Here is a 23,140-nt window from a genome sequence, read left to right as displayed (position 1 = left end):
GGCTGCATTCTCAGTGATGTCACCAGTCTCCAGCGATTGGATAGGCTGCATTCTCAGTGATGTCACCGGTCTCTAGTGAATGGATAGGCTGCATTCTCAGTGATGTCACCAGTCTCTAGTGAATGGATAGGCTGTATTCTCAGTGATGTCACCGCTCTCTACTGAATGGATAGGCCGCATTCTCAGTGATGTCACCGGTCTCTAGTGAATGGACAGGCTGCATTCTCAGTGATGTCACAGGTCTCTAGTGAATGGATAGGCTGCATTCTCAGTGATGTCACCAGTCTCTAGTGAATGGATAGGCTGCATTCTCAGTGATGTCACCGGTCTCTAGTGAATGGATAGGCTGCATTCTCAGTGATGTGACCAATCTCTAGTGAATGGATAGGCTGCATTCTCTGTGATGTCACCGGTCTCTAGTGAATGGATAGGCTGCATTCTCTGTGATGTCACCGGTCTCTAGTGAATGGATAGGCTGCATTCTCAGTGATGTCACCGGTCTCTAGTGAATGGATAGGCTGCATTCTCTGTGATGTCACCGGTCTCTAGTGAATGGATAGGCTGCATTCTCAGTGATGTCACCGGTCTCTAGTGAATGGATAGGTTGCAGTCTCAGTGATGTCACCGGTCTCTAGTGAATGGATAGGCTGCATTCTTAGTGATGTCACCGGTCTCTAGTGAATGGATAGGCTGCATTCTCAGTGATGTCACCGGTCTCTAGTGAATGGATAGGCTGCATTCTCAGTGATGTCACCGGTCTCTAGTGAATGGATAGGTTGCAGTCTCAGTGATGTCACCGGTCTCTAGTGATTGGATAGGCTGCATTGTCAGTGATGTCACCGGTCTCTAGTGAATGGATAGGCTGCATTCTCTGTGATGTCACCGGTCTCTAGTGAATGGATAGGCTGCATTCTCAGTGATGTCACTGGTCTCTAGTGAATGCATAGGCTGCATTCTCAGTGATGTCACCGGTCTCTAGTGAATGGATATGCTGCATTCTCAGTGATGTCACCGGTCTCTAGTGAATGGATAGGCTGCATTCTCAGTGATGTCACTGCTCTCTAATGAATGGATAGGCTGCATTCTCAGTGATGTCACCGGTCTCTAGTGAATGGATAGGCTGCATTCTCAGTGATGTCACTGCTCTCTAGTGAATGGACAGGCTGCATTCATTCTCAACTATGTCATTAGTTTACAATTTAACAAGGAAAAGCTGGCCATGTGATGGGCCAACAACAGAGAATAATGACCATGTACAAAATAAACTTGGTTCATAAGCCTAGGATGAAAGCTGATTACAAATTGCCAACCGACTTTAACCTCCGTCCTGTCCTGTGTTGACCCGTCTAGTGAGAAATTATTCTACATCTAAAATCTGCAATTTTGTACATAAAGTTATATTTGTAGATATATGGGTATAGGGTTATACTTGTATTTTGGGTATACAGTTATATATATATGTATATAGGGTAATATTTGTGTATAGGGTTATATTTTAATATAAGGTAAAATGTGTATATAGGGTTATATTTGTATATAGGGTGTAAGTTATATTTGTATATAGGGTTATATTTGTGTATAGGGTAATATTTGTATATAGGTTATATTTGTATTGAGTAAAATGTAGGGGTCTGATAATGTTGATATAGATATAGATATATAAATATAGACGTTCACTTTATGGATTGATAATGCACTCTTGTTTGCTTTTTCACAGATGTTCACAGCTTCTTCGTTTTGTCCTTGGAAATCAGACAGGATGCTGATAAGGCCTGTTGAAAATAGACTTTCTACTAAACCAGTTTGAACTGACCAGAGACTCCTGGAAAAGGTTTTTCTGCCAGTCACGTGATGTTACCACCCATTTAACTGTTCCCTTACTATAAAGAAGAAATGGACTTTGATTGGACTAAACTATACGATCACACCTTTATCACGCCTAGAATACACTTGATACACACCCATATCTTATGAATATTCATACGTATAAATTGTATACCCCGAAGTTGTAAGCTCAGAAACACTTTCACTTTTACTCGCTTATATGCCGAGATCTGTGTTGTCTTTCTCCATTGCAATGTCTTATAATTAAAGCACCTACTTATGTGAATCTACTGTCTCATCATCTGATGGTCTAATTAAGACCCCCAAATTGGATTTAACTGCATATAGGGTAATATTTGTATATAGGGTAATATTTGGATCTAGGGTACAATTGTATATAGGGTATAGACGGGTAATATTTGTAAATAGGGTTATATTTGTATACTTTATAGGGTATCGGTTATATTAGTATTTGCGGTATAGGTTATATTTGTTTATAGGGTTATATCTGTATATGGGTATAGGCTAATATTTGTATATAGGGTTATATTTGTATATACGGTAATATTTGTATATAGGGTATAGGTTATATTTGTATACTGTTTAGGGTATAGGGTTATATTTGTACTATTAGGTTATATTTGTATATAGGGTTATATTTGTATATAGGGTATAGGTTACATTTGTATATAGGGTTATATCTGTATATAGGGTATAGGTTATATTTGTATATAGGGTTATATCTGTATATAGGGTATAGGTTATATTTGTATATATGGTATAGAGTAATATTTGGATATAGGGTACAATTTTATATAGGGTATAGGGCAGGGGTCAAGTCCTGGGGAAAAAAGTGTGGCAACTCCCACCCAAGATCCACTCCCCCACCAAAAAAAAAAAAATGATACGCTCATATGCATAATTACTAAACCGCATGTTTTTTTTTCCGATCCACTGTACCTTAATAATCCTTTATGTTACTGGCCGCTTCCTGTATATGGATTCATCAGGTAGTGTGCGGTTATTCCGTCACTTCCGTGGTGCCGCAATATCTCCTGGGAGATTTTGTCTGCCACAATGTCTCCCGGCAATGCCACAATGTCTCCCGGCAATGCCACAATGTCTCCCGGCAGACATTTTTAAATCCCGCGATAACTCGTGGCAGACCTCCGCAATGTCTCCTGGGAACAATGACAAAAGCTCCCAGGAAACATTGCGGCATCGAGGAAGTGACGGAATACCCACACACTACCCGATGAATCCATATACAGGAAGCGACCAGTAACATAAAGGATTACTAAGGTTCGCCTGCCCCTGACAGTAACTCGAGCTGGGCATCGCCGCTTAGTGAAGGATTGGCTCGAGCGGCTCGGCTGCTCTAGTCCTGCAAAGGGAACTGAGTTCCTGCTGTGAAAAAGGTGCAGGAACTCCGTTCCCACGCGTTCCCGCAGGACTTGAGCCCTGGTATAGGGTAATATTTGTATATAGGGTTATATTTGTATACTGTATAGGTTATTATTGTATTTGGGGTTATATTTGTATATAGGATTATATTTGTATATAGGGTATAAGTTATATTTGTATTTGGGGTATAGGTTATATTTGTATATAGGGTTATATTTGTATTTGGGGTTATATTTGTATATAGGGTTATATTTGTATATAGGGTTATATTTGTATTTGGGGTTATATTTGTATATAGGGTTATATTTGTACTTGGGGTTATATTTGTTTTTGGGGTTATATTTGTATTCGGGGTTATATTTGTATATAGGTTATATTTGTATTTGGGGTTATATTTGTATTTGGGGTTATATTTGTAACTTTAGTTCCACTTTAATATTCCAGCAGATGAGAAATATTTGGATTCTGAGACTGAATGGAACCCATTATCTAGTGCAAGCTGCCTGTGTTTGATCCCCGGTCTCTGCGCTGTGTAGTAACACGATTAGCCTTGATCCATTTCATCTCAGTGACTGAGTTCCGTGGCGATGGGGAGCGTGACAATTTGCCGCATTAATGACATCTCCGATAGATAATACATTTTTTTCGTGCCCTCGCTGGCGATTTTATGTCCATTCTACCTTCAATCCTCGGCTGCAGTTGCGCCATTAAGTAAACGCTTCACGATGACGGATTAAACGGCGAAGGCTTCGTTTTTACCTAACGCGATTCTTTACTGCCAGAGATGACAATTTGCACAGATCATATCACAATGATAATTCCCCCGTTTTATAGACTTGTGACACATTAACCTGCCTTGGAGACAAATATGGCCGCTTTATATTGCGTCTGGAATAATTGTCTTAAATTTAGTGGATACTTTGTAATTCCGTTTCTCTGCTTTGAGCAATCACAGGTGAAAGTTTCATCGCTTCGGCGGTTGCTTAGTTACTGTAACGTATCGCCGCATTGTTTTTATTGTCTTATGGGTTTTTAAACTGACCTTTTTTTTTAAAAGTGTATGTCAAGGTAAAAACTTTTTTTTAAATGTTTTTATTATTCTTCCTGGTGGGGTGTTTTTTTATTGCTGGTTTGGTCTATTGTTACTGGGGGATCTATAGTTGCTGGGAAGGAACTATCATCACTGGGGAGGATCTATTGTTCTTGGGGTTGTCTATTATTGCTGGGGGATCTATTGTTGCTGGGAAGGAACTATTATCACTGGGGAGGATCTATTGTTCTTGGGGTTGTCTATTGTTGCTGGGGGATCTATAGTAGCTGGGAAGGAACTATTATCACTGGGGAGGATCTATTGTTCTTGGGGTTGTCTATTATTGCTGGGGGATCTATAGTAGCTGGGAAGGAACTATTATCACTGGGGAGGATCTATTGTTCTTGGGGTTGTCTATTATTGCTGAGGGATCTATAGTTGCTGGGAAGGAACTATTATCACTGGTGAGTATTTATTGTTCTTGGGGTTGTCTATTGTTACTGGGGTGGTATATTGTTGCTGGGGGATCTAGTGTTGATGGGCAGCATCTATTTTCACTGGGGGGGGGGGGACTATTGTTGATGGTGTGGTCTCTGTTGCTGGGAGATCTATTGTTGCTGGGGAGGATCTATTGTTGTCAGGTGGGTTCTATTGTCGCTGGGGAGGTCTATTGTTGCTAGATGGATCCACTGTTGTTGGTAAGGATCTATTGTTTCTGGTAAGGACATATTGTTGCTGGAAAGGATATATTGTTGCTGGGGGAGGATATATTGTTTCTGGAGTATCTATTGTTGCTGGGGAGGGTCTATTGTTGCCAGAGGGTTCTATTGTTGCTAGGGTGGTCCATTGTTTACTGTTGCTAGGTGGCTCAATTGTTGCTGGGGAGGATCTAATGTTGCCAGGGGGTTCTATTGTTGCTGGGGTGGTCTATTGTTGCTGATGAGGTAAATTGTTACCAGGTGGGTCTATTGTTGCTGGGGAGATTCCTTTGTTTCTGGGGGGTTCCAATGCTGTTGGGGTGCGCTATTGTTGGCGGGGAGATCTATTGTTGCTAGGTGGGTCTATTGTTGCTGAGGTGGTCAATTGTTGCTAGATGGGTCTATTATTGCTGGGGAGGATCTAATGTTCCCAGGGGGTTCTATTGTCGCCGGGGGCTTATTTTGTTGGCGGGGAGCTCCATTGTTGCTGGGGTGGTCAATTATTGCTGGGGAGATCTATTGTTGCTAAATGGGGCAATTGTTGCTGGGGAGATCTATTGTTGATAGGTGGGTCAATTGTTGCTGAGGTGGCCAATTGTTGCTGGGGAGATCTATTGTTGCTAGGTGGGTCTATTGTTGCTGGGGAGGATCTAATATTCCCGGGGGGTTCTATTGTTGCTGGGGGGCTCTATTGATGCTGGGATGGTCTATTGTTGCTGATGAGGTAAATTGTTACTAGGTGGGTCTATTGATGCTGGGGAGAATCCTTTGTAGCTGGAGGGGGGTTCTTTTGCTGTTGGGGTGCTCTATTGTTACTGGGGGGGTCGATTGTTGCCAGAGGGTTCTATTGTTGCTGGGGTGGTCAATTGTTGCTGGGGAGATCTGTTGTTGCTGGGTGTGTCTATTGTTGCTGGGGAGGATCAAATGTTGCCAAGGGGTTCTATTGTTGCTGATGAGGTATATTGTTACTACAGTAGGTGGTTCTTTTGTTGCTGGGGAAGATCTATTGTTGCTGGAGGATCTATGGCTGCTGGGCAAGATCTATTGTTGCTGGAGAAGATCTATGGTTGCTGGGGAAGATCTATGGTTGCTGGGGGGTCTCTGGTTGCTGGGGTCAGAGGATTTATTGTACGCCTTTCTTGTTATCATTAGCACACTCCATATAAACGAGGCACCATAAATCGATCCTTGGTTCTGTATTCTTTACACGGGGAGGTACTGGGAGGTGGATGGGGGGGCAGAGACCAGGGCTTTTTTTCAGCAGGAATGCGGGGAAACGCAGTTGCGGCACCTCCAGCTCTGAAAATATGTAATGCCAAGAGTGCTGGGGTGTATAGGAGGGCCTGTTGATGCTGGCTGCTGGGGGATCTATTGTTTCCTGAGGGGATCTCTTTTTTCAGGGGGGTTCTATTGTTGCTTGGGGGCCCTTATGCTACTGGGAGACAATCGTTGCTGGGAGACAGCAACTGTTGAGGGAGGGGTATATTGTTGCTAGCTGTTCAGAGTCTATTGTTGCTGGGGGTGCTCCATTATTGCTGGCTACAGGGATCTGTTCTTCTTATCATTAACAAATTACTTAGCACCATAAATTGATGCTTGGTTCTGTATCCATTGCTGAGAGGTGGGTAGGGGGTGGAACCAAGGAATGGTGCTCGGAGGTGGGTAGGGGGTGAAGCCAAGGAATGGTGCTCGGAGGTGGGTAGGGGGTGGAACCAAGGAATGGTGCTCGGAGGTGGGTAGGGGGTGGAACCAAGGAATGGTGCTTGGAGTTGGGTAGGGGGTGGAGCCAAGGAATGGTGCTCGGAGGTGGGTAGGGGGTGGAACCAAGGAATGGTGCTCGGAGGTGGGTAGGGGGTGGAACCAAGGAATGGTGCTCGGAGGTGGGTAGGGGGTGGAACCAAGGAATGGTGCTTGGAGTTGGGTAGGGGGTGGAGCCAAGGAATGATGCTCGGAGGTGGGTAGGGGGTGGAACCAAGGAATGGTGCTCGGAGGTGGGTAGGGGGTGGAACCAAGGAATGGTGCTCGGAGTTGGGTAGGGGGTGGAGCCAAGGAATGGTGCTCAGAGGTGGGTAGGGGGTGGAACCAAGGAATGGTGCTCGGAGTTGGGTAGGGGGTGGAACCAAGGAATGGTGCTCGCAAGGAGGGTAGGGGTGGAACCAAGGAATGGTGCTCGGGGGTGGAACCAAGGAATGGTGCTCGGAGGTGGATAGGGGGCGGAACCAAGGAATGGTGCTCGAAGGAGGGTAGGGGGTGGAGCCAAGGAATGGTGCTCAGAGGTGGGTAGGGGATGGAACCAAGGAATGGTGCTCGGAGGTGGGTAGGGGGTGGAACCAAGGAATGGTGCTCGGAGGTGGGTAGGGGGTGGAACCAAGGAATGGTGCTCGGAGGTGGGTAGGGGGTGGAACCAAGGAATGGTGCTCGGAGGTGGGTAGGGGGTGGAACCAAGGAATGGTGCTCGGAGGTGGGTAGGGGGTGGAACCAAGGAATGGTGCTCGGAGGAGGGTAGGGGGTGGAACCAAGGAATGGTGCTCGGAGATGGGTAGGGGGTGGAACCAAGGAATGGTGCTCGGAGTTGGGTAGGGGGTGGAGCCAAGGAATGGTGCTCAGAGGTGGGTAGGGGGTGGAACCAAGGAATGGTGCTCGGAGTTGGGTAGGGGGTGGAGCCAAGGAATGGTGCTCAGAGGTGGGTAGGGGGTGGAACCAAGGAATGGTGCTCGAAGGAGGGTAGGGGTGGAACCAAGGAATGGTGCTCGGGGGTGGAACCAAGGAATGGTGCTCGGAGGTGGATAGGGGGTGGAACCAAGGAATGGTGCTCGAAGGAGGGTAGGGGGTGGAGCCAATGAATGGTGCTCAGAGGTGGGTAGGGGATGGAACCAAGGAATGGTGCTCGGAGGTGGGTAGGGGGTGGAACCAAGGAATGGTGCTCGGAGGTGGGTAGGGGGTGGAACCAAGGAATGGTGCTCGGAGGTGGGTAGGGGGTGGAACCAAGGAATGGTGCTCGGAGGTGGGTAGGGGGTGGAACCAAGGAATGGTGCTCGGAGGTGGGTAGGGGGTGGAACCAAGGAATGGTGCTCGGAGATGGGTAGGGGGTGGAACCAAGGAATGGTGCTCGGAGTTGGGTAGGGGGTGGAGCCAAGGAATGGTGCTCAGAGGTGGGTAGGGGGTGGAACCAAGGAATGGTGCTCGAAGGAGGGTAGGGGTGGAACCAAGGAATGGTGCTCGGGGGTGGAACCAAGGAATGGTGCTCGGAGGTGGATAGGGGGTGGAACCAAGGAATGGTGCTCGAAGGAGGGTAGGGGGTGGAGCCAAGGAATGGTGCTCAGAGGTGGGTAGGGGATGGAACCAAGGAATGGTGCTCGGAGGTGGGTAGGGGGTGGAACCAAGGAATGGTGCTCGGAGGTGGGTAGGGGGTGGAACCAAGGAATGGTGCTCGGAGGTGGGTAGGGGGTGGAACCAAGGAATGGTGCTCGGAGGTGGGTAGGGGGTGGAACCAAGGAATGGTGCTCGGAGGTGGGTAGGGGGTGGAACCAAGGAATGGTGCTCGGAGGTGGGTAGGGGGTGGAACCAAGGAATGGTGCTCGGAGGTGGGTAGGGGGTGGAACCAAGGAATGGTGCTCGGAGGTGGGTAGGGGTGGACACAAGAGGTGACTTGGAAGAAGGGAGTTCCTGCACCTATTTTTTTAGAAAAAAAGCCCTGGCAGAGACAATAGCGAATAGGGGGGGCGGTCGGGGGGAGGGGTTTGGGGGAGGGGGGCATTTCTCTGAGAAAAAAAAGCCCTGACTGTAATACATTCATTTTTATATCCACCTGTAGATCAGCTTAATTTTTTATTGCCGATAAAAATACAAATCGGTTTTAGTAACCGGCAACGAGTTTCCACGGAAACAATAAACGCTCGATCGGAAATGTGCCCATAAAACGTCTCCCAGCGCAATTCGAGACTTCTCCTCCCATAATCGGCGATCGCTGAACATCCTCTCAGATGTCAGGCCGGCCGTTTCCCCATCTCGGCTCCGAGCCGTTCCGATGATTTACGCTCGTGTCGGCGGGGCCGGCGCAGGCCTTACCGCCGATTATACCTGGCATTTCACATTCGTTCGTTCGTTCGCGATCTTATGGCAATTACGCATAAAGAAATAAAAAAGAATTAAAAAGAAAATAATTAGTCTTAATATGAAACGACTTCAGCGCGGCTCTTCGCATTGAGAGGCTTTATGTAAATCTGGCGTAGGTCCTTAAAACGCGAATCTGTGCGGTTAATGGCCCCCTCTCCAGTCAGGCGGAAGATTGAACCCACGGGCCCCATAAACAATCGGCTGTTTTGGGAAGATTACATGCGTTTAAACAGCTGCGAACATCGCTGTCAGCAAAATCCATTTGCGTTCCCGTCGCCGAGACACGCCGCGCTTGACAGACAGCGCTGAATGTTTTATCTGCATTTCCGCTGCGATTAAAAAGTGAAGAAAACTTCAAACCCGGCTGAGGCCCGCGACGGTTATTGCCGTTATTTTGGTGAAGCGCGTTAGTCGGAGAGGAGTAAAAAAAATAAAAAAAAAGCCGGAAGTGGTTGCAAACCTCTGAAATGTAAAAATGAACAAAGCACATCCTGCTATAGGGTGCATGTGCCTCAGTCCAAAGCCCTGAGTGTGATTTCTGTCTGCTCCCTCGTTCCTCTGCTATCTGTGTAAGTCACTTTTTATAGTCTATGCCGGGGGGGAGGGGCCTAAACGTTTCAGAAGAATGGCCACAATGTATAACATCCCCATCAGAGCCAAACTTACATCAAGGACCCCTTTAAATTACAATTTCTATAGATTGTCCCCCTTACATCAAGGTCCCCGTTGGAGCCCCCCTTACATCAAGGTCCCCATTGGAGCCCCCCCTTACATCAGGGTCCCTATTATATTCTCTTTTACATCTGGGTCCTCTTTACTTCCAAATCCCCATTAGAGTCCCCTTTAAATTTCAATTCTCCCCTTACATAAAGGTCCCCATTGGAGCCCCCCCTTACATAAGGGTCCCATTTACTTCAGAATCCCCATCAGAGTCCCCTTTAAGTTACAGTCCCTATTAGATTCCCCCCTTACATCAAGTTCCCCATTGAAGCACCCCCCCCCCTTATATCAAGTTCCCCATTGAAGCACCCCCCCCCCCCTTACATCACAGTCCCCATTAAATTCTCTCATTCTCTTTTACACCAGGGTCCCCTTTACTTCCAAATCCCCATAAGCGTCCCCTTTACATTACAATCCCTATTAGTTCCCCCTTACATGAAGGTCCCCATTGGATTCCCCCTTACATAAGGGTCCCCTTTACATTAGAATCCCTATTAGTTCCCCCTTACATGAAGGTCCCCACTGGATCCCCCCTATATAAGGGTCCCCTTTACATTACAATCCCTATTAGTTCCCCCTTACATGAAGGTCCCCATTGGATCCCCCCTATATAAGGGTCCCCTTTACATTAGAATCCCTATTAGTTCCCCCTTACATGAAGGTCCCCACTGGATCCCCCCTATATAAGTGTCCCCTTTACATTACAATCCCTATTAGTTTCCCCTTACATGAAGGTCCCAATTGGATCCTCCCTATATAAGGGTCCCCTTTACAACAGAATCCCCATCAGTGTCCCCTTTAAATTACAATCCCTATTAGATTCCCCCCTTATATCAAGATCAGGGTCCCCATCTAAGTTTCTTCTTACATCTGAATCACTTCCTACATCAGAGTTCCATTATATTAGAATCTGTATTATATTCCCCCCTTACATCAAGGTCCCCATTAGATTCTCTTGTACATCAGGGTCCCTTTACTTTAGGATCCCCATCAGACACCCCTTTAATTTACAATCCCTATTAGATTCCCCTTTACATCAATGTCCTCATTGTAGCCTCCTTTACATCAAGGACCCCTTTAAATTACAATTCCTATAGATTCTCCCCTTACATCAAGGTCCCCGTTGGAGCCCCCCTTACATCAGGGACCCTATTAGATTCTCTTTTACATCAGGGTCCCCTTTACTTCCATATCCCCATTAGAGTCCCCTTTAAATTACAATCCGAATTTGATTCCCCCCTTACATCAAGGTCCCCATTGGAGCCCCCCTTACATAAGGTTCCCATTTACTTCAGGATCCCCATCAGAGTCCCCTTTAAGTTACAGTCCCTATTAGATTCCCCCCCCCCTTACATCAAGTTCCCCATTAGATTATCTCATTCTCTTTTACACCAGGGTCCCCCTTTACTTACAAATCCCCATAAAAATCCCCTTTACATTACAGTCCCTATTAGATTCCCCCTATACACCAAGGTCCCCATTGGAGCCCCCCTTACATCAGGGTCCCATTTACTTCAGAATCCCCATCAGAGTCCCCCTTTACATTACAATCCCTATTAGGTTCCCCCCTTACATCAAGGTCCCCACTGGAGCCACCTTTACTGTACATCAGGGTCCCCTTTACTTCAGAATCCCTATCAGAGTACTTTTTTAAATTACAATCCCTATTAGTCTCTCCCCCCTTATATCACGACCAGAGTCCCCATTACAGTCCCTCCTTACATTAGGGTCCCCATCAGAGTCCCTCTTACATCAGGGTCCCCATCAGAGTCCCCCTTACATCAGGGTCCCCATTAGAGTCCCCCTTACATCAGGGTCCCCATTACAGTCCCTCCTTACATTAGGGTCCCCATCAGAGTCCCTCTTACATCAGGGTCCCCATCAGAGTCCCCCTTACATCAGGGTCCCCATCAGAGTCCCTCTTACATCAGGGTCCCCATCAGAGTCCCTCTTACATCAGGGTCCCCATCAGAGTCCCCCTTACATCAGGGTCCCCATCAGAGTCCCCCTTACATCAGGGTCCCCATCAGAGTCCCCCTTACATCAGAGAGATATTTATTCATCTCTCAGAGAGAGAGAGAGAGAGAGAGAGAGAGGAGAAATAAATATATAAAATAATAAAAATCTAAAAAAAAAAATATATATATATATATATATATATATATATATATATATATATATATATATATATATATATATATATATATATATATATATATATATAAAAATAAATAAAAGTATATATTTTTTTCTTTTTAGATTTTTATTTATTTATATATATATTTTCTATTTATTTATTATTTATTTATTTATTAAAATGCTTATTGGGAGCGCAGTCATTACCAGAAGGCCTTGATGCGCTCATAGAACCAACATATACAAGTACAAAACATATACAATTTATCTATTTTTTTATTATTTATATATATATATAAAAATCTAAAAAGAAAAAAAATATATACTTATATATATAAAAAAATAAATAAATAAATAGCCTACCTTAGTCTTTGCAAAAAACTGCTTGTGGTGAGTATTCTAAAAGGGACATCACCTGTAATGAAAAGACAATTATGAACAAATTAGAATAAAGTTGCTAATTTTTTTATTTCTTTTTTTTATATATTTTTTCACAATCGCTGACCAAACAGAGAAACTTTCCACCAGTTGTATTTACAATCAGCCAGAGTAATTTTTTTTATTTTTCAAACAAATGTTCTTTTTTTTTTGTTGCTAGAAATCACTTGAACCGCTCGTGTTTTGTGTGTTTTCAGGCCGATTGGCTCCTGAGATCAGCGCCGCAGCGCCTATGTAACGTGGGAGAATCCGAACTCCCATCTCCCGACAGCGATTCCATTCATTGGGTGTGATTTAAAGGATCTGGCAGCGATGGTGTTTGCACAATCCTCATTGCTCCTCGGTGTATACGGAGGACGTTGTCTGGATCATATATAATATATAACGAGGTCTTATGTAAAACGCTCAGTCTGTATGGAATTGATGTATCGTTATTATTTCCCTGCGCTATGTGCGTCTACAGACGTATCATCTGCTTGTTAAACCATTGACATCATTCATATGAAAATATGACACAAGCCATTCTGCATTTCAGTCTGCAGCCAGCTACAATAATAAAAAAATAAAAAAATAAAAAAAAAAAAAATAATCTTTAAAAAAAATAATAATAATAATAATAATAATAAAACATAAAAATAATTTTTTGCAACCATATTAATCCTTAGTTTGCTGATGGGATTGCTTAGAATTCCCACCGCTTGTTCATATAATTGCCCCACTGCTTTTTCCAATAGTCTGCCCAGAGCTTGAGGCCATGTTACAGGCATCAGGGATTAATTTTTTTTTTTTGGCAAGAGGTTAAAGCGGTTGTAAACCCGCATATACATTTTTATTTTTTTTACACCTGCAAGGCAAAAGCCATAATGAGCTAGTATGCACCGCATATTAGCTCATTATGAAGTACTTACCTCGGAACGAGGTAGGGAACTTACCTGGTCCACGGCGAGCCGAGCCGAGCGTGTCTTCCGGGTATCGCCGCTCCAGTGCTGTGATTGGCTGGAGCGGCGATGACGCATGCGCGCGGGAGATTTCCTTTCCGGCATGGGTCGACGTGGCCGGCCCTTCAGCCGAGGAATCCCCCCTGCGCATGCGCCGCTGCAATCAGCGGCGCATTGCGAGGGGAATATCTCCTAAACCGTAGAGGTTTAGGACATATTCTTTGGGGTAGATTCACACACATTGGCCTAACTTAAGGACGGCCTAGCCTGTTTAGGCTACACCGCCGTAAATTAACTAGGCTAGTAGTGATTTTCAAACCACTTACCTGCTAATCTACGGCGGCGTAGCCTCAAACGAGCGGGCGTAAGGGCGCCTAATTCAAATGACTTGGAGGGGGGCGTGTTGTATGGAAATGAGGCTTGACCTCACGTTTTTTGACGTTTTTTCACACTGCGCATGCGCCGGGCGACTACATTTTCCAAGGCGCATTGCGACTAAGTACGCCGTACGGGCCTATTGATTCGAAGTGGACGTAAACGACATAACTCCCCGATTCGCGGACGACTTGCGCAAACGACGTAAAAAATTTGAACCTCGCGGCGGGAACGGCGGTCATACTTAACATTGTTATTCCACCTCATAGGTGGAATAACTTTAGGTGGCCTATCCCTCACGGAAACTACGTAATTCGACGGCGTAGGCCTGGCGTACGTTCGTGAATCGGCGTATCCCCTCATTTACATAATCTATGCCGGCCGCAATGGAAGCGCCATCTAGCGGCCATCCGAAAAATTGCTCGTTCCAGAAACATGCTTGTAATCCAAAAGCACTTGTATATCAAAGCATTTTTTTTTTTTACAGGGTATAAAAGAGAAGAGAGGCGCCTCTAAGTGTAGCAATAAGTTGCTAAATGTTGTACCTTCATTAAATGTAACCATATCGCTACACTTAGGCCCCTTTCACACCAAGGAGTTTTTCAGGCATTTTAGGGCTAAAAATAGTGCCTAAATAACGCCTGAAAAAATCACGCCCTGCAGGCTTCAGTGTGAATGCCCAAGGGGCTTTCACACTGAAGCGGTGCGCTAACAGGACCGCTCCAAAAGTCCTGCAAGCCGCATCTTTGGAGCGGTGAAGGAGAAGTGTGTTTACCGCTCCTGCCCATTGAAATCAATGGGACAGCATGGCTATAGCAGCGGTTTGCGGGCGGTTTTAACCCTTTCTAGGCCGCTAGCAGGGGTTAAAACCACACCGCTAGCGGCTGAATAACAACGCTAAGAATAGCGCCGCTATACCGCCAACGCACCTCCAGCGCCCAGTGTGAAAGGGGCCTTAGAGGCTCCTCTCTTCTTTTTTATACTCAGTTGTGACATGACGCTACTCTTATATCAAGACATCGCTTGTATAGCAAGGCAAAATGTAATAAAACATTTTGCTTGTCTTACAAAACGCTCTCAAACCAAGGTTTTACTGTACAGTGGAACCTTGGATTATGAGTATAATCCGTTCCTGGAGAATGCTTGTAATCCAAAGCACTTGCATATCAAAGCGAGTTTCCCCATAGAAGTCAATGGAAATGAAGATAATTTGTTCCGCATTGACTTCTATGGCATGCAATGGCCAGAGGTGGGGGGGGGGGGGTGGCGGCGGAGTGCCTCGGAAATACTCGGGGACAGCTCGACTGATCTCAGAAACCCCTGGAAAGGCTCGGAAACACTCGGGAACTGAGTATTTCAGAGTATTTCAGAACGGCTCTGAACCGTTCTGAGTGTCACCGGCGCCCCACCGCACATCTGGCCAAATGCGGTACTGCACACCCCATTAGCTTGAATTCTGCTTGTTTTGCAAGACAACACTCGCAAACCAAGTCAGGATTTTAAAAAAAAAACAAGTTGCTCGTCTTTCAAAACGCTCGTTAACCGCGTTGCTCGTAAACAGAGGTTCCACTGTACTAAAATCATTGCAGCGCATGCAGTTGCCGTGTTTTTTTGTTGTAATGTGAAGTCTTCTTGGTTCCTCAGTAGAAGCCGAATGACATCTCCTGTCTCCAGGACACAAGCTGCGTTGTGTTCTGACACTTGGAACGAATCAATACTATTGGCTCTTTCAGAATTAAGGGACAAGGGGAATCTTCTTATCGCTCTGCTGATGTGTTGATACTGCTAAGCAAAGTTGTGTTATTCGATATCTGGCGTCTGTCAGCTCGGCAAGGAAAAAAAAAATCTAACACAGCAGCGTCAATCAAAGGTTTTCCTCCAGAGAAAAAGCTGAAAATGGCAAAAAAAAAAAAAAAATGTGGAAAGGAAAAGTGAATATAATTTATTTTATTTATATGGCGCCTTTATGATCTAAGGCAGGGGGGTCTCCAAACTAGGGCCCTCCAGTTGTTCAGGAACTACAATTCCCAGAGATTTACAATACCTTGTGGGACGTGTAGTTCCGCAGCAGCTGGAGGGTCAGAGTTTGAGGGTCCCTGATCTAAGGGCTCTGCAGAATGAGCGACCTTCTTGCATTAGTCTCCACCCCAGAGGAGCTCACAGTCTAACCACTTTAACAGAGGCCGTTTAGCCACCAGTGGAGGAAAACCAGAGCAATGGGAAGACATGGGGCTAGATTCAGGTAGGGGCGCGCATTGTTACGACGGCGCAGCGTATAGTATTTACGCTACTCCGCCGTAAGTTAGAGAGGCAAGTGCTGTATTCACAAAGCACTTGCCTCCTAAGTTACGGCAGCGTAGCGTAAATGGGGCCGGCGTAAGCACCAACAAGGAGGATGAGGGGGCGTGTTTTATGTTAATTCTTGGTGACCCGACGTGATTGACGTTTTTCCCGAATGGCGCATGCGCCGTCCGTGGAATTTCCCAGTGTGCATTGCTCCAAAGTATGCAGCAAGGACGTCATTGGTTTAGACGTGAACGTAAATTACGTCCAGCCCCATTCACAGACGAGTTACGCAAACAACGTAAATTTTTCAAATTTCGACGCGGGACCATACTTAACATTGCATGCGCCTCCTAATAGCAGGAGTAACCTTACGCCGAAAAAGCCTAACGTAAACGACGTAAAAAAATAGCGCCGGGCGTACGTAAATTTGTGAATCGGCGTATCTAGGTCATTTGCATATTCTACGCCGAAAACGACGGAAGCGCCACCTAGCGGCCAGCGTAAATATGCACCCTAAGATACGACGGTATAAGAGACTTACGCCAGTCGGATCTTAGGCTAATGTCGGCGTATCTTGCTTTCTGAATACAGAAAAAAGATAAGTCGGCTCAACTTTGAATTTATGCGGCCTATCTATAGATACGCCGGCGTAATTCAATGCTGAATCTGGCCCAAAGACTTTTATCCTATGGGAGCTCACAGCCTGGTCACCATACTTGAAGCTAGCAAACCACCAGTGGAGGAAAACCAGAGCAACAGGAAGACAAAGCCATATACATCAGCCTCCACCCCAGAGGAGCTCACAGTCTAACCACTCTACCAGAAGCCTACCCTATCCTCGTCTTCTGGGGTCCCTCGGCAGCTGTTTCAGCTCCTCCCCGCAAGAGCTATCCCCCCTCTGGGAAGCGCTCTCCCAAGGGGGTTAGCTTGCGGGAGCGCTCCCATGTGATGCACTCGGCGGCCATAGCTGCCGAGTGTATCACTCAGCCCTGCCCCCGGCGCGCCACGTCATTGATTTGATTGACAGCAGCGGGAGCCATTGGCTGCGCTGCTATCAATCATCCAATGAAGAGCCCACAAGAGCTGGGGGAAAGCAATGCAGGATCGCGCCCACAGAGATTCGGGGCTCAGGTAAGTAAAACGGGGGGCTTGGGGGGGGGGCGGAGACTGCAAGTTGTTTTTTCACCTTAATGCATAGGATGCACAAAGCTTTACAACCCCTTTAATCACTAGTGGAGTAAAACCAGAGCAATTGGAAGACAAAGCCTTTTACACCTGTCTCCGCCCCAGATGCGACCGTCGGAAGCCTGTCAGTCAAAATAGGAACGCCCAGTCCTGCAGCCCATACCCGGAAGCGGCGGAGAAGATGCATCTCTAAAACGGTAAGTACATCTTCGATTTAAAAAAAACTAGCCGATTCCCCTAGACAAAATGAGCAGGAATCTAAGGTTAAAAATTTTTATTTCCGGGTGAACCTCCACTTTAAATACGCCGATCCCAAATCTAACCAGCGGCTCCTCCGGGGGTAGCTCTAAATACATGATGCACATGTTCTCATAAGAAATTTGGCTAGTGGAGCAGTGGTGTGCAACTACAACGACCAAAACCCTAAGTTGGTGTTCCCCAGCGAGTGTAAATTTGGGGAATTTGCCATCTTAGACAGATATATTCTGCACATTTGTTCTTGTTATCGGCCAGCAAACTACCGATCCATCTGATCCTCCAATTTTACTGAGTCTATCCACGTTAAAGTTCACTGAGCCCTGATGAAGGGGGCGGTTGGCTCCTGAAATGTGCAGGCTGTTTTTATTTTGGACTGTACCCCATTTGGCTTGGCACTCCTCTTGTATTTGTATCTGCTTTGTAAACGGCGCGACCCTCAAGGCATGTTGGGTTTTTGTAGTCCCCCAATCGCCACGGAGTCGCAAGTTGCCAGGAATTAATTATTCTCATCCACCTCAAGATTTGGATGAAAACGGCTCTCCAACAGTTAAGCGTATGACTTTCCGGCGCTCTTGTGTCAGTCTCTGGATCTGAGCGTCACGCTGCAGGCTGGGTCCGGGTAGAATCGAGTCTAATTCAATATGACACGACAATGAGAAGCAGACAGAATGTGTCACTGCAATAAACTGTCGGTTTTCGGGAACACCGATCCATAAAACCACCTACACTCCGACCGCAATTTCCATAAGCTCATTGCTTTCTCGACTCTCCGTAACTTCGTTTTTATGATGAAATTTTAACAACAATTTTATTTCAGCCGGTTTTTATGCCTCAACGGGGGCAGGTTCAGTCTCTGACATTGCAGAAAATTAGTTTTGGGAAAACAGGAGAGTTTCTTTTTATTTTTTATTAACCGGATTATAATTTACAGATCAGTAAAAGCTGCTTCCGTTGGCTACCCTGGCTGACCATGCACTGCTTTTAATAATATCCCTTTGCGTTTTTGGTTACTGAAGTTGGAATTTAACATCTATAAAATAAATATACTGTAGACTCATCAGTGGTTAGTACTCTTGCAACACAGAGATCCTGTGCGGTTACCAGCTGGAACGCTATTGGCTTTAGAGCCTGTGGTGTTAAGCACACCCTTGGGAGTGGTACCTCAGGGGTGCCCCTAGTACAGTGATGGCGAACCTTGGCACCCCAGGGCTTGGATTCACAAACAACTTACGACGGCGTATCTGGAGATACGCCGTCGTAAGTCTGAATCCGGGCCGTCGTATCTTGGCGCCTGATTCAAAGAATCAGATACGCCAGAATTTGTCCAAGATACGAATGACGTAAGTCTCTTACGCCGTCGTATCTTGGGTGCAAATTTACGCTGGCCGCTAGGGGCGCTTTCGTATATTTCCGCGTCGAATATGCAAATGAGGTAGATACGTCGATTCAGAAACGTACTTGCGCCCGTCGGATTTAGCTACACCGTTAACGTAAGGCGTGGGTCTGGCGTAACTTTACCCCTCATAAAGCAGGGGTATGTCATGTTAGGTATGGACGTCGAAAACGTCGGAACAGCATCGTATTTTACGTCGTTTGCGTAATTCGTACGTGAATCGGGATGGGCGTAGGTTACGTTCACATCGACTAATCATTGAGCCGGCGTAACTTAGGGAGAAAATTAGACGCGATACTGAGCATACGCTCGCATTCGCCGTTCGTTAGGCGCGTCATTTACGCGGGGTCACGATTCGTTTCCATACAACAGGCTCCCTAACAGCCTACTTTGAATTACGCAGGCTTACGCCGGCCCATTTACGATACGCCGCCGTAACTTAGGGCGCAAGTTCTTTGTGAATATGGTACTCGCCTCTCTAAGTTGCGGCGGCGTAGCGTAAATAGGATATGCTACGCCCGCACAAAGATACGCCGAGATACGTGAATCTGGCCCCAGATGTTTTGGAACTACATTTCCCATGATGCTCAACTACACTGCAGAGTGCATGAGCATCATGGGAAATGTAGTTCCAAAACATCTGGGGTGCCAAGGTTCGCCATCACTGCCCTAGTATTACAATGGGTCTAAGACCCTACCTTTGAAAAAGGGGCCATAGGCCACAACACCACTTTTTTTTCTGCACAGTGCCTTATGGGCTAGACCAGGGGTAGGCAACCTCGGCCCTCCAGCTGTGGTGAAACCACAAATCCCATCATGCCTCTGCCTCCAGGAGTAATTTCTGTGATTGGCAATGTCTTATGGGACTTGTAGTTTCAGAGCTGTAGGGCCGAAGTTGCCTACCCCTCGGCTAGACATTTTGGTTAAGACAAGAAAAATTCTTGTTAGCAGACCACAAGGCCTAGCCATTGCACCTTAACTGGCACCTTATTTTTTATTTATTTTCTTCCTATGTTGGATCCTTGTGACAGAAACATCCAGCATAAAAATACATGTACTGGCAAGTAAACTACTTGCGTTGATGCGTGGTTAGACACGTATACACAGGGCTGATCCTAGGCATGGTGCGCAGGGTGCTCCGCACCCAGGCGCCGCAGAGGTGAGGGCGCCGAAGCTCCAGAGTGCTCCCCTCCCTGCTTCGCTCCGCCTCTGGACACAGACGAGCATGTAGCGGGTGCTGTGGTTCCCCATCCCGCTTGCTCTCTCCGCTGGCAACTGACAAGAGCGCATACCTCCCGCTGTCCCCAAAATTCAGGCTGGGTACCGCAGCGGAGCCTAGTACCGGAACACGTTCCAGTACTAGGCTCCACAAATTATTATGTCCGGTGTGCGTGGAGCAGTCTGTCTGCCCCGCCCCCTCTGCATGTGCCAGCTCTTCTCCCATAGGCGGTGTGATGAAAGGCTTCAGGGTTGGCCGGAGCTGCTGCCAAATGCTCTCCGAGTGCCACCCTCCTAGTAATGTCTGGGGACTCTAACCTTTTGGGTGGAGCTCTGCATTAACTACATGAACAATCATTCTGTACAGCAAAGAAACAGTGGGAAAATACTACACACATATGCATATAATACATCTGCTAGATTGATGCCTCCCCAGCACTATGGCCCTCTACACCCCAGATATCCCCCCAGCACTCTGACCCCTCTACACCCCAGATATCCCCCCAGCACTCTGACCCCTCTACACCCCAGATATCCCCCCAGCACTCTGACCCCTCTACACCCCAGATATCCCCCCAGCACTCTGACCCCTCTACACCCCAGATATCCCCCCAGCACTCTGACCCCTCTACACCCCAGATATCCTCCCAGCACTCTGACCCCTCTACACCCCAGATATCCCCCCAGCACTCTGACCCCTCTACACCCCAGATATCCCCCCAGCACTCTGACCCCTCTACACCCCAGATATCCCCCCAGCACTCTGACCCCTCCACACCCCAGATATCCCCCCAGCACTCTGACCCCTCTACACCCCAGATATCCCCCCAGAACTCTGACCCCTCTACATCCCAGATATCCCCCCAGCACTCTGACCCCTCTACACCCCAAATATCCCCCCCAGCACTCTGATCCCTCTACATCCCAGATATCCCCCCAGCACTCTGACCCCTCTACATCCCAGATATATCCCCAACACTCTGACCCCTCTACACCCCAGATATCCCCCCAGCACTCTGACCCCTCTACACCCCAAATATCCCCCCCAGCACTCTGATCCCTCTACATCCCAGATATCCCCCCAGCACTCTGACCCCTCTACATCCCAGATATCCCCCCAACACTCTGACCCCTCTACACCCCAGATATCCCCCCAGCACTCTGACCCCTCTACTCCCCAGATATCCCCCCATCACTCTGACCCCTCTACACCCCAGATATCCCCCCAGCACTCTGACACCTCTACACCCCAGAAATCCCCCCCAGTGATGCAGCTGGGGTCCCTGGGCAGTGCCCAGGTGTGCTCTCTCATTAAGACAGCCCTGCTAGCAGCTGCTGTAGTTAACTTTCACAGTGTTGGAAGACAGTCACTCAGGGTAGAATCCATCGGCTATGAAGGAGGCATTGCAGGGAAAGTTTTTACAAGACGCAGTCGCTTGCAAATAATGGGACAAACTTTAACTTATTTTTTTTTTTTTTTAGATTGTATAGTCCAATAGTTGCACATGTCCCATGAAATTATTTTAGAATACTGGCAGCAAGGACTAAAACCCGGCAAACCCAGGCAGAAATCCATGGCCGTTTTGTCAGAGCAGATTTCCCGACATGTACCGTATGTTATTTTCAAAGCTAAAAAAACAATCCAGTATCTGGAGAGGCTTGCTTGGTTTGGAGTGTGACGAGTCCAATACATAATAGATAGCGCCGCCTGTCTCCTAATAGACCCGAGAGTTCACACCTTCCTTCCAAGTCAACTTTTATTTACAGGAAAAACCCGACCCCAAGAGAAACACGGCTGACATTCGCGACTGGAGGCGGCCATCGTGGCAAGTGCGCAGTTCGCACCACATATACCTAGAGACGCTTTCAGTAAATTGCGCTGTGCTTTCCTGACCCTAATATGTCTGGGATCAAAGTGCGCAATGTCTTACTTTTAATGGTTGCCGGTTCACGCGACAAACTGCCAGCTCCATGTGGACTTAATAAGCGTGTGCCTAGTTTCTCTTTTATTCTAATGAAAATATATAGTTATAGAAAGACCCTGAACCCATCCAGATCAGCTTAGATACGTAAAATATTAATTAGAACAGATTCTTAGCTGCTCCTGTTCTGTAGATATTGACAAAGACTTTTCCAGTGCAGCGAGATTCTGCCTTTTTACCTTATAGCAGGGGTGCCCAACCGCTGGCTCGCCACGTCTTGCTCTGAGATGATGGGTCGGCAAGCCCAGAGCGCAGGTTCCAGACCCGCCATCTCCGAGCATCAGCGCAAAGAACGGAGCCGCCGCTAGAGGAAGCAGAGCCGATGCTTCCTGTATAGTGCCGGGTCCTTTACAGCCGGAGTGATACCAAATGCACTCCGCCTCTGACAGGCTCTGCTCTCTACTGCAGCCGCATGCTTCTGTCACACTAATGCACGGGAACCTGTGATCTGGGACAGCAGCCAGCAGTACCAATATCAGTACCAGCCAGCAGTATCAGCCATCAGTACCAGTCACCAGTACCAGCCATCAGTACCAGTCACCACTACCAGTCATCAGTACCAGTACCCGCCAGCAGTGCCAGTACCAGCCAGCAGTACCAATATCAGTACCAGTCACCAGTACCAGCCATCAGTATCAGTCACCACTACCAGTCATCAGTACCAGTAACCGCCAGCAGTACCAGTACCAGCCATCAGTACCAGTCACCAGTACCAGCCATCAGTATCAGTCACCACTACCAGTCATCAGTACCAGTAACCGCCAGCAGTACCAGTACCAGCCATCAGTACCAGTCACCAGTACCAGCCATCAGTACCAGTCACCAGTACCAGCCAGTAGTACCAGTCACCAGTACCAGCCAGCAGTACCAATATCAGTACCAGTCACCAGTACCAGCCATCAGTATCAGTCACCACTACCAGTCATCAGTACCAGTAACCGCCAGCAGTACCAGTACCAGCCATCAGTACCAGTCACAAGTAGCAGCCATCAGTACCAGTCACCAGTACCAGCCGTCAGTACCAGTCACCAGTACCAGCCAGTAGTACCAGTCACCAGTACCAGCCAGTAGTACCAGTCATCAGTACCAATACCCGCCACCAGTACCAGCCACCAATACCAGCCACCAGTACCAGTCAC

General features: G+C 47.0%; 1 protein-coding gene across 10 annotated transcripts in view; it reads right to left on the bottom strand.

The window, feature by feature from the left end:
* Nucleotides 1–23,140, bottom strand: part of DAB1 (DAB adaptor protein 1) — an 815,805-nt gene that overhangs the window by 558,051 nt on the left and 234,614 nt on the right. For all 10 annotated transcript variants that reach the window (XM_040360839.1, XM_040360848.1, XM_040360844.1 and 7 more), the window contains exon 2: nt 12,292–12,343. The gene's annotated coding sequence lies outside the window, so the exon portion shown is untranslated. The remainder of the gene's footprint in view (nt 1–12,291; nt 12,344–23,140) is intronic.

This window comes from Rana temporaria, chromosome 7, assembly GCF_905171775.1.
Source record: "Rana temporaria chromosome 7, aRanTem1.1, whole genome shotgun sequence".
Classification (NCBI taxonomy): Eukaryota; Metazoa; Chordata; class Amphibia; order Anura; family Ranidae; genus Rana; species Rana temporaria.
Note: the sequence above shows the minus strand (reverse complement) of the source record. Positions and strands in the feature narration are given on the sequence as shown.